Below are 12,494 nucleotides of genomic sequence, written 5' to 3' on the forward strand. Positions count from 1 at the left end.
GAAGAAGATGCAATACCATAGGTCAAACTCGCCGGACGTGCCAGTAAGAGAGCTAGTGATTGGTTGTTGGTAACACCGCTCTATGACAGACGCACTGTGTTGAATATTACATCGCGGTCTATGTTCATGTAAAAATATATGTATGTAATGAACATTTTTTGATCTATTTATCCGGCACGAAATTAATTAACATTATAGCAAAATGTTACTGCGCTCTTAATGCATGTGTGTGGCTCCGTTTGGTCGGCTAATTGGTAACAGCTACTTATTATTCTATTTACACACTGTGACTCATCTTGAAGTTGCACTAAACCCGAGAGCGATGCTAACAATGCACGCGGAAGAGGACCCACCGGGGATAAATGTGAACAACAATATTCTGTCAGGAAGAGGAGTTTCTCCGGACATACGGCTGGTCACTGACTCACCCTTCTTCAAGAAGGTAGCAATACTGACACAACAACCAGGATACATAATTAATTGGTCACATGGAAACTGGTCTGTCATTTCTGACATTTTGTGCAGCCATGACAAGTAGTATTCTTAAAGACAAATTCTGACACTGGTCACACCCTTCCAAGACACTTAATTTAGTGGTAAAATCTTTCAATAACAATACAAACTCCTTGGGTGGTGCCTGCCATCGGCTTCTTAACTAATACATTTACTAGTAAGCTCAATAAACAGTAAGCTGTTCATTGCCAGTAGCCTGTACAATCAGGCTATATAAAAAAGTGTAGCTGATGGGGTAAAAATGAATTTTATGCACCCACAGATCATAGTTTCCACATAAAATAATTGTCATCTGCTACACAAGCTGTTTTCTGTGTTGGACATCATAATGGACACAACCTAAACCATATACTCCTGTATGCCTTTTAAACACACTTATGTCTGCTGACAATGAACTCTTACACATATCTTATGGGTTTATTGTAAAACGAGTGTGTTTCAGGTCCTGTGACCAAACACTGAAATGTGGTGAAATATGGCCCTCTAGTGAGTTACCCTTCAACTACAAGCAGACCTTGATCGAACTGAACAGATGCTTAAATAAATGGAAAATACAAATACAGTAAATAGACTTGTGGATTTAGAGCCTAATCGTCTTATCGGTACTTATTAGGTCTTATTTGGACACATTGAATTTACACAGGGTGAATTTGGTGGCTTAGTTAACGATACAACCTTTTGATGCATAAGGGTGATAGCCATTCACATTTACTTAAAAAACTTTGAGGAAAAATATGCACACTGAGTGTTAGTGATTTCAGATCTACACATATAATCCAGACATTATAAACTTTATATGATATATAATAATATGATAAGCTTGTGCGTTGTTGAAAATAAGGGTGTCTGCTATGGAATAGTTGAATTACTCATGGAATGTTACATCCACAACAGCTGATGATGTGGGACAGTAATTTCCTCTGTGCAGTGAAAACACCACAGACAGGACTGGTGGGGATGATGTTATGGAAGAGTGCCAAAAGGCTTGGACACAAAACTGTCTGTTTATGGTGCACTCAGTGACTCAATGATCCTGTCACTGACACAGACCCAGTACACTTCGATTTAAAAGTTAACAGAGTAGCAATTCAGGAGTGGAAGAACTGCTGCTATATATTACCAGTGGTAGACATATTTATAAATTACTGTACAGTCACGTCATATTGTGACTTTTCATTTGATTTTTGTAATACAGAGTATTCAGCTTTTACAGTCCTGTATAGATATAAAACCAGAACAGTTTTAATATAGCATATTAATATAGCATAATGATAATATGTAACTGTGAATGCTACAGCATAAAAAACACTTAAGACATCTGCTGCAGAACAGCAGATGTCTAACAATTAATTACTGCATTTGGCATTGATTATAAGTCTTTATGCCACTATTCTACATAAACATGTCAGTAACAAGCACCCACTGTAACTCATTCACTATCTTGGCAGCTATCTATCTCAAGCTGCCATGCAGGGTGCAGAGGTGATTACACGATGTGATTACTGTCCACCAAATGGAACCAGTTCTATTACAAAATTAGAAATAAAAAAAAAAAAGCAGTAAAGCAAAATAGTACAGTTACTCTGAGAGTGAGGGAGGTAGGGGGGTCTTTGCGAAAGAATGTGCGTTATGCTCACCAGGCAACTTTCCAGAGTAGTCTCACATTTCAAGGCCCTGGAAACAAAGAAAGGGGAGAGGGAAAAGGTTGTGGCAGCTATGCTGGTGATTTTGGGTGTAGGTTTGGTCGCCTTTGCTGGGGGTAATCCTTCAGGATCTGTCCTTAAGCCCCCCGAAGACCACAGTAACCCCTGCAGGAATACTTTCTCACTGGGGAGGGCTGTGATGGAAAGGGGTTCTCACAAATTAAATTAAGAGGAGAAGCTATGGACAAAGGAGTAAATGCATAAATGAAGAAAACAGATGCTTATGCACATACCTCACCAATCTCCACCCCTCTTTAAAACTGCACCCTGACCCTGTGTTTACACCCTTAATGTTTACAGGACCTTTTGTATGAATGTGTGGGAGAAAGTGAGAGAGAGGGAGAAAAAGAAAGCTATCCTTTCTTCTGGAGCACTTTTTGGTTTCTTTAGTCAAATATAATAACATTTTAAACTCTTTGCTAGAGAAAAAATCCAAAGCACCAATTTCTAGCTCTCCCCACCTTCCACTGAAACAGAACAATATAGTAACATTAATAGAAATAATGAGAAAAAGAAAATACCAGACAGAACAAATATTAGAATATGTGCCTATGCTTTACAGGAAAAAGTCACATGCTGGGAAGTCATTACTGTATCAGGGTTGAAAGTAATATTTTTATCCTGGTCAGAAAATGCTCCCCAGAACCTGTGAAAATGTTCATTAGAGCCAGTTTGGTTTGAGAGGATGGCATTTCATGCGGTGAGACAGATTTCTAGTTCTGTAACCATAACAAAAACCGTACTTCTTGTGCATCATAAATCAAAAACGAAGTCTCTTCAGAGCAGGAAAAAGGGGATAACTCTTCATCAACATGTATCTTTCTCCCACAGAAAACCATTGGAAGATGTCCTCCCAGTGCTACCTAACCCTAACCCAGGTGTGGAGGTTTTAAAAAGGTAAGTGCCATTACCCACCCTCACCTTGCATCTGTTACAGAGAAGTGACATTGATGAATACACTTTCTTCAACTTTTATTAAAAGTGTGGAATTTTTTGGACAGCGGTTTTACTGCATCAAATGATGAAGTTGTTGCTCAAACATACCCCTCCACAATATTGCAATATATCATTCTGACAATAAGATGTTTATACATCTGTGAACACTGCAAAACTCATGACATTCTTAGCTGTTGCTGAGTAATGACATGGCCCTTAGTGCCAGCTGTGGGGTCCTGCACATGCGATGAGACAGCCACAGTGACATGCATGCAGGATCATGCCTCAGATGTGCTGATGTTTGGCTGTGCCCCTGTCTGTCCAGCCATCAGGATGAGGGATAGCAAACAGCTGGCCAGTCGGGGTCCTGGAATGAAAGTGGTGTCACCCACTGGGTCAATCCCAGCTGCTGCAGGACAGTAGCAAGATGAGAAGGGAGAGAATTTAATTTCACTGTTTCCCACCACTGCTCCTGGAGTGTTGATGTAGCGTCAGACGCCACATAATACAAATTCCTGTAATATATTTGTGTCTCCCTAAAAGTCTAAAGGTAGGGTATAACAGGGCATAAACAAGAAAAAGTCAAGGCTCAAAATATTTCAAGAGGAATAATCATTGAGCTGTACCCAAACATCCAAACACATTGTGTCGTGATGAGCAGTGATGTGGGAAACAGGTGAACAGAGACGAGAGACGTGCTTTGTTCTTCTTGCAAATGGAAGACATTTGTCCACTGGGCCAAACAGTAAACTAAGGAGAGCTACTGAAGAATGCTTTGAAGTGACAAATAAAAATGTGAGACCACGGACAGCTGTAGATTTATGACGATGACAAATCTGCATATAATCTCTTCTAATCACACAGTCAGTCAGACCCTGCTCCTGGTTGGGATGAAAGCATCTCCCTTTTTTTTTTCTTTCGCTTTTTTACTAAAATTCCCACCAGTGTGTTCATGTAACCCGAACAGTAGGGAAGTGCCCAGGTGGTAGTTTCTCAGCTTATCTTTAATATTGGCCACAGATTCACAATATATCACAAACCTGGTCTGAATATGTGGCAGACCACTGGACATCTATGATGAAATGTATTTATCAGTGTGCAAAGAATATTGTTGTTGGAGCAACTGATGCGACAAAGGCCAAACACTTTGTCTCAAACCTCCCAGTGGAGTCCAAGCTAATGAGTAGTATCACCAGTAGATGGCACTGTTTCCATTTTGATGATGTTTTTGTGGACCTGTGGACGCTACAGGTGCTATTTTTAGGGGGTGCATCACTGCAAACTAGTCTGTGGACACAGCTGTCATAGCATTCACATGTCGGAAATGTTGTATTATGCAATAACAAGCAAACAATAGCCTCTTTACAAACGGCGATCTACTTGAGTGTCCCATACAACTATTATCAAAATTCCTAGTGCATTCATGTATCATTATTATTATCAAATGAGGAAGAACATAACACTAGAACGGTTGAAAATGGTAAAAATGAAACACTGTAAGAATAGAGAAAAAGGCACAAAATATGTACAGGCAAACCTGTCTATTATCCGAGCTTTATACAATGGTTTAAATCACCAGTGAAAATGAACGCCTCATTTCTCTACTTCACTTGTTTTTAGTAAGGGGAGACGATTGATGAACTTGCTGGACAGAGACGAGTGCACCTGCTGAGGACAGACAGTGGTCGAACTGACCTCGTCTCTCCATCACAGAGATTATCAGAGACAGTGGCCAGACAGGGCGCTCAGGCTGCCACTAACTTGGCGCAGATTTTATATCACCCTCCTCCCCTCCCTCTCTCCACAGCCACCTTCGACCAAGCGAGATTATTTATAGCCCAGTCGTCATACTGCCTCAAACACTGACCGCATCCCGCACGTCCTCTAGTCCAAACACAGCAGCACACCCGTCAAAGCCTCAACCCTGTCCCCGAGGTAGACGTATCGACTGTGAGTATGTTAGTAGAACAAATTCGACATTACATGTCTGCAAAACTACAGTATGTTTAAAAAAAACGTATTACTGTTCACGCTAATAATAATATGTTCCATACTCCATAATATAACCGCAAAGTTACTTTTATAACACGACAGTCATGGGCAAAACAGTGAAAGCAAAGGGTCAATTTGTATTGTAGTTGTAATTTTTTCAGAACAAATATGTTTTTTTCCACCAGGTTAGCATCATGTTAGCTAGAAAGCAAAAGGTCAGCGGATTAATATCTTAAGTCACGTTGGTTCTGCGGTCACAAGTGGTCGTTTTGTAATCAATTTCTGCTGTGAGTCCGCCAATAAAAGTGGACCGAAAAGTCTCATTCCCTCACTCCACACAATCACAGAACTGCAATGGTTTTTTTTCTAAGTACTGACTGTCCTCACCATCAGTGCTTTCGCAGACTGTTATTAGGTCCAACGTGTAGGGTATTGTTGTCAGACTGCCATCTATAAATACACTTGCTTACGAATGTATGATCGCACTAAACGTGGTTGAAGTGTGAAAGTAATTATTCAAAAACTCGTCTATTAATCAGATGCATCACCCCTTGTCACAGACTACGCATTACTTGATTTGATTAATATTTTAAATAAGAAACTGAATGGGATGTAACAATCTCTCGGGATCCTGAGGAGTGTGATGTACATCCATACTAGGCTACTACCCACTAAATCACATAATTCCCAGAGCTGTTTTACATCACATACGCCATTACAAGTAGAAATACTGCATTCAAATTTTTAGTCAAATAAAAGAACAGAAGTATTAATGTTCTTAGAGTATCGAAAGTAAATGTACTCACAATGCGGAAAGTCTCAGTGTTACATCAGTGTACTACTAGGTCATTATTATTGGTGCATCAACATGTAAGCAGTACTTATACTGCTTTATTGTAACGTTCAACTTTAACTGCTTTTGTACTTATGCATTGTTTAATCCATAGCAGTGCATTGTAGTTTAGAAACTGATCATATGTTTTTTTTAAATGTAATGTAAATCATACTCTAAAATAAACTATAGCTGTTAAATAAGTGTAGTGTAGTAAATATGCAATATTTGCTTCAGAGATCAAGTAGAACAAAAGTGTAAAGTAGCATATAAATGAAAATACTACAAGTATGTCAAAATTGTACATAAACTCAAGACCTAGCAGTAAATGCAATCAGTTATTTTCCAACACTTGCAACATCTTAAACTTTACTTCTATATATCTATCCTTTACAATGTCTATATCACATTTTGTTTATGTCCCATTTGGCTGAATATTTCATATCCCATGTTCCGTATTCATTTTTGAAGTATATATTTATGTAGAGTACTTACATTCTACTGCTTCCTGCATTGTACATACTTACTGTACATTTTTAGAAAAACCTGCATATTTTTTCTTTTCATGTAATATAATAATTATGATGATGATAATAATGTAATATAACAGTAGTATACTTGCTTACTGTATCTCCACAGGAGTTTGGACTTTTCACTGCATTTTGTATGTGACGAATACACCTTTTAACCTACAGCTACCTTCCTGTATATTTAGTTTTTCACAGATACTGAAAAACCTAGACTGTCATCACAAGCAGACGATGATATGAACATGTTGGAGTCAGAAGCAAGGAGCTTGTTTTTTACACTAGATGTAAGTTAACTGACAGCGCAGCTGTTGTAATGAGGGTTGTATACGTATGATGTTAGTTTGGTTCTCGGTTGTTTTGCTGAACACCTTGTCACTCCAACAAAAACTTTTAGCAGATGTGTTACATTTGAAATGGCTCATGTATAATGGCTTTGGTCACCAGTGCTTTTTCTGCTCTTCAAACACAAGAACCACAGACCCTCCAGTGTACACATGACTTTTTCACTTAGATGGTGACACAAGAAAAACACTGCTCATACTTGACATGAAAGCCTTTCACAACCACTCCAAATGACCCTTCAGCTGTCTTTCCATTTCAGAATATTTATGATATTTTTACATTAGACTTGTTCTTGGCAGGTTAGTGCTCACAGATGTCTGCAATGCTCAGATGGCTTGAGGGGGCAGGTACCATCTGAGCTGTGCCAGAGAGAGAAAGTACCTTACACTTAGCCTAACACATAATTTCATAGTACCAATGAATGTGTTAATGAGACAAAATGTTTTCGATAGAACAAATCTTGGCAGGCGTCTGTGAGTTATTCACTGGACCTGATAAGTTAACATGTTCGGACATACAATTGGCAAGAAGTATTCACTGTAGCAGCATGTCGCAGCACTGCTTTGTAATGCATTATAACCATGGTGACTTGATATTGTCCTAAAGTTGGTGTCTGGCAGATTTGTATTAGTAAATATATTCTATAGAGACCACAGAATAATCAGTCAGCTACCAGCAGAGATGACATAAGATGTGAGAGTGAGCTTGTTTTTCAAAGTAGAGAGAATACAACGCCTTTTCCTTTTTTTTTCTCACAACTACAGTGATGAAAGTGATGAATTACGCTTTGTCACTGTGGATTTATTTCCTGCGTTTGTGTGCCATCCTTGACTGACTGTGACGGTGTGAAGGCTGCCTTCATGTCACTCAGCAGAAATTGCAGTTCTAGTAGAGAAAAAGGATGCTTTGGGGTTTTGTGCTGGGTGACAAAAAGTATGATATGACAAAATGTTTTAGCCAATCGTCTGCCACGGTTGGGCTATTGTAGAAAAAACACACGTGTAAGCCTGTGTATAGGTGTGTGTGGGTGTGCACAGTCTATGGGTGTCTGTGTTTCTAGTCCATAGTTGAAAGACGGTTGGTAGAATAGATTTAAGATATTTGCTTTGTGAAGCAGCGATGTCTCAGTAACAAAGTTTTCAGTAGATATCAGTATTTCAATATTAGTTGTAATGAAGTAAGGTTGTGAATTATGATTAAGAACCTCCATGGCTGATATAACAGCCTCCCAAAATAAAGCTGAGTTCAGTTTTATATGACATTTATTACAGAAAATGTCATATGATATTAATAGTGCTTAATATCTCTGACATTGACATGTTGTTTTAACACAGGGGGGGTTCTATATTAATTTGTTCGTTGTTTGCTGCTTTTACTACAGATTGTGTGATGTTGCTTTATAATTTAATGAGTTATGCAGTAAGTCACTATGGGTCATTAATAAGAGTTCCAAAACCCACAATAGAGTACAATAGATTCCCAAGACCCATAATATGATGAAATACTGTGTATGAACAAAGCAATTATAGGTAAAGATATGATGCCCAAAAGACACATAACACCAAACTCATAATGTATTATAGCTTGTGACATTTTCTGATACAGTTAGGATGTCAAGCCTAATTGTAATGTTCTCATATTGGATGCATAAAAGACATATTAAAACCAACCATGAGCATGGACCATTACAAAGTATTGAGTGTTAAGTGATATGTCTTTGTGATTCTGTGATAGGTAAAATCTGTCACAATTCACACATTTCTGGGGAGGGGGCAATTTTTGTGATTCTTTATGATCCAAAAGACTTAAAACAGCTTTGGTAATTAGTACCCAGCCTCCACTGCCAGTCAGCATAATGTGTTCTTTAGCTGGATTTCACACTTGGAAATAAGCTCTCATTTTATCCATCATTTCACTTGTAAAATGACAGATGAATAATAATTATATAATTTCACAAGTGGCTGCAATTACAAAAACACTCACAAAATTCTTATAAACGCAAGCTGAGAAGTGAGATTTTATTCTTAAACATACATCTCATGATATGTTTCTCAGCTCCATGTAGGCTATGCTTGTTGACACCCTTAAACTACTTTTTGTGTGGTCTAGGATCTATTATTGGCTCTGGCTGTAAGTGTTTTCTGTTCTGTAGCAAGATGAATCCTCAACATGGCATTAGGTTACCAGGCAACAGTGTACACTCCACTGTGTGGTTATAATTTTCTTTGTATAGTTATGATGTTTAATAGTAAGTGACTACATGGCAGTCGGCCAAAATTAACCACTGTTCGCAGAACCCGTAGAGCCTGATGTATGTCAGGCGGCGTAGAGACTAGCAGGCTATATTTGGCTGCTATGTTCCCTTCAAAGAGACGAGTTCTAGGTCTGGACTTGACATTTCTCTTAGACTGGAAAAAATGGGTTTGGGTCAGTGAGTTTTTGCGGGAGGAGGGGTGCTGTTGATGCTCAGAGGAAGGTGCTGGTCTCTGTTCTGCAGTGGCTCATTGTTATGTTCTCTTCATCTTTACAGTACAGGAAGCTTAAATGACAGGATAAAACTAGCAATTATATGTGATGAAATACAACACAGTCTTTGCTACACAAAGGGCTGTCAGGACTTTCTTCCAACAGATAATCATCACTGTAATCCACACAAGTTACCCATAAGAACAGGACAAACTGTCACAGGTTAAAAGTTTGTACATGCATCACATAACACTTGTAAAACTTATATTATAGTTTCTAAAGTTAAATACATTGTCAACAACTGAAAACAAGACTGCTGACAACGTGACATGGTGGAAATTCCAGGTTTTGACAAATGACAGTAGCTTGATGTCAGTCTGTAGGGAACATCCCTGGAGTGGCCTCATTGATCTGGCAGGGGCACAACATATTCACAGGTGATGTTAGAAATCAGTCCGTCAGCTAAGATCAGTTCATCGTTCTAGGAAACATTGATGAGCAGCTACAGACCTACTTTATGAAGCAGTTGTAAGTAATATAACTTTATACTTTATAGTTCTGTTTTTGATTAGGCTCTTCTGCGTGTGCTGTATGTGTTTTGAGTTTAAATACAGGCATGTGGAGTGCAATCCTGGGCTTTATCTCCATGTGTTGTCATGAAAAAGAAATGGAAAATCATGTTCACACCTTTATTTATTTTGCTGTTCCCGGCTGCTGCTCCATGAGTGTGGCTGTAAAGCAGACACTGTGCAGACAATCTGAATGAAGCCCAAGTGCCAAAAAACTATTCTCTGACTTATATAAGTTTTTCCTCACTCACACTCTTAGTGTTCCCTTTTTCTGTTCTTTTTTGTGCAGTTGCAAGTTATTAACATCAACTTTATTCAATGCAATTTCATTGCATACACAGAAAATATTTTAATCAGTCCTTAAACCAAACTTATATGATTTATCTCATATGTCAAATCCTAATAATAAACAAATTTTCAAGCACAAGTCAAAACATGTCCTGCAGGTTGAAAAAGTCGGAGGTGTTCTCACAGTGCAGAGTTGGGGCTGGAGCTGTGTGTGTGTGTGTGTGGAATTATTTTCTCTCTATATAGATAGTAGGAGGAGGGCAGTGGCCCAGAGGGGGAATCTGGCTCCTGTTGCAGCTGGGACACAGAGCTTGGTAGGTTAAGCCTGGTGTTCTCAGTGTTGTTCATCCAGCTCCATAGTAGACCCTGGGCTCTCCGATGGAGGGGGAGGTACTTCCATTTGTTTTCACTTCCTGTCCAAATGGAGTTAGAGAGATGAATCATTCATGTCTTTGAGAGGCCTCTTGTGTGGATGAAAAATGGGGAGAGTTAAGGCTCCTGCCATGAGTATTTAAGATAGATTAATATGCAATGCTTTTTGAGGAATCCTTTTTTTACTTTAGGTTTTTGCTAAAGCAACACATTTATGATTTCCATTTGAGTTTTTTTTCTTCATTTCAAGTATTTTAAAAGGCTTGCTATTTTTAACTGAAGTATTTGTGTGTTGTTATCTTGCCTATCTACTTATACCCATCTGCTTATCTGTCTGTCAGTACGCCCACTGACAGGCGCCATGCAGGGTGCCCCTGCCCTAACTCAATCCTGGTCTGTCAAATCTGCATGGTAAAATCAGTGAAGGTGATAAATGAGCTGTGCTTCAGAGTTCTCGGTATGCCCAGCCTGATGGGCATATTGTCGATTGTGGAAACAGACAAAACTCAGACTTACCAGGCCTATTAGTTGTCACTCCATGCCATCCCATCATCCACTGGGGCCCAGACTGCGCTGCCATGCATCATACTAAACATCTCTTTGTTGTTACCTTTCATCTGGGGGTACCTGCCAGTCCATTCTGTGAGTTATGGGACTGCAGGAGGTCATGGCCGCAACCCCTCCCCATTTGGCGTGAAATGTGCAGAACAAACGGATCCAGGAATTACACAGAGATTGGACACACTGGCTGCATATCTAAGAGCAGAGCCCTCGTAAAGGTCTCTTTGGCCAGATAGGTGTGAAAAGGTTACCAGCCCATCTGTTTCCAAAACAGAAAATTTTACCCCCTTTCAGGTGACAACCTCAGAGCATACTCTAAGTTCTCCTTTTTAGCTTTGAGTGGCATTATCTCAGTTCAAAGCTGGTGACAACATTTAAGGTTTCCAAAAGGAGAGGCTTGAAAGCTACTTGTGTTCTCTTTAGAATAAAAAAATGACATCTGGAAAGGAGGTTTTACCCATGGCATTTGTATGTATTTAAAAGCACATAATTATATCAATGAATGGCATGTTTTATCAGAGAGCAGAGTTGTTTTTTCTTTTTCTTACTTATTAGGTTTGCTTTGCTCTTTAAGTTAGGAGTCTCCATATTTTGTTGTTCAGGAGGAAACATCCATGTTGTCAGCTTCATTTCATCTTTTGATTTCTCACACACACAAGGGGCTTGCTTATAGCATCAGTAAAAAAAAAAAAAAAACAAACAAAAAAAAGTTTCACTGACAGCTTTGAGGAGATCACATAGCTGTAACTGTTTTTGTTTCTGTGCTGGTAATAAAAGAGAGAGCCAAAGCTTGTTAGGCCGTGTGTTACTGAAGAGGCTGGGCTGAAAAATCAGTTTGGTTACTGGATCCGAGATGAAAGGCAGAGGTCAGGAACGCTGCAGCCACTCCCAAGCACAGCATGGTGGCATTGCTATGTGAATGTGCGTGTGCATGTGTCTGTTGGTTTGTCTGTGCATGTATTTTTGTTTGCAGAGTAAGTGTCCTGATGTTTTTCTACAGTATCTGTACTCCTTGGACCTGCTGTCAGTGCATTTGCAACATTTTCTCTTCTCTTCTTGAGTACACTTGCTTTAGCACAGTGTTTGTTGTGTGTCAGAGTATTTGTCTTCCTGGTCCTTGGAGTTTGCTCTGGAAAGTTCACAGTAATATCTCTAGCAATTTCTTGGTCTCTACATTTTGCGTTCCTGTCCTTAATCAACCTGCAGGGTGCACTGTTGCTGAAGGATCCACCAGGGGTTTTACCCCATTGGACAGTGTCCCACAATTACAAGTCCTGCTGCCTTAGTTACTGTTACGCTTTCCAGTCTCAACCGAGCTAATGAAACTCACAAATAGCAGAAATGATTGACAAAAAGAGAGATGCAGAGTTTGTAATATCTTCCTTATTAC

At 39.3% G+C, this 12,494-nt stretch overlaps 1 protein-coding gene across 2 annotated transcripts in view; it reads left to right on the forward strand.

Moving 5' to 3' along the window:
- The first annotated feature begins 94 nt into the window (after positions 1–94).
- hdac9b (histone deacetylase 9b) overlaps positions 95–12,494 on the forward strand; it is a 41,504-nt gene continuing 29,104 nt past the window's right edge. Inside the window, exons 1-2 of one of the 2 annotated variants that reach the window (XM_056380375.1) lie at positions 95–442; positions 3,048–3,113. The gene's annotated coding sequence lies outside the window, so the exon portion shown is untranslated. Of the gene's footprint in view, positions 443–3,047; positions 3,114–4,990; positions 5,103–12,494 lie in introns of those variants that run through there. The other variant, XM_056380376.1, reaches the window with a different exon arrangement.

This window comes from Seriola aureovittata, chromosome 7 (assembly GCF_021018895.1).
Source record: "Seriola aureovittata isolate HTS-2021-v1 ecotype China chromosome 7, ASM2101889v1, whole genome shotgun sequence".
Classification (NCBI taxonomy): domain Eukaryota; kingdom Metazoa; phylum Chordata; class Actinopteri; order Carangiformes; family Carangidae; genus Seriola; species Seriola aureovittata.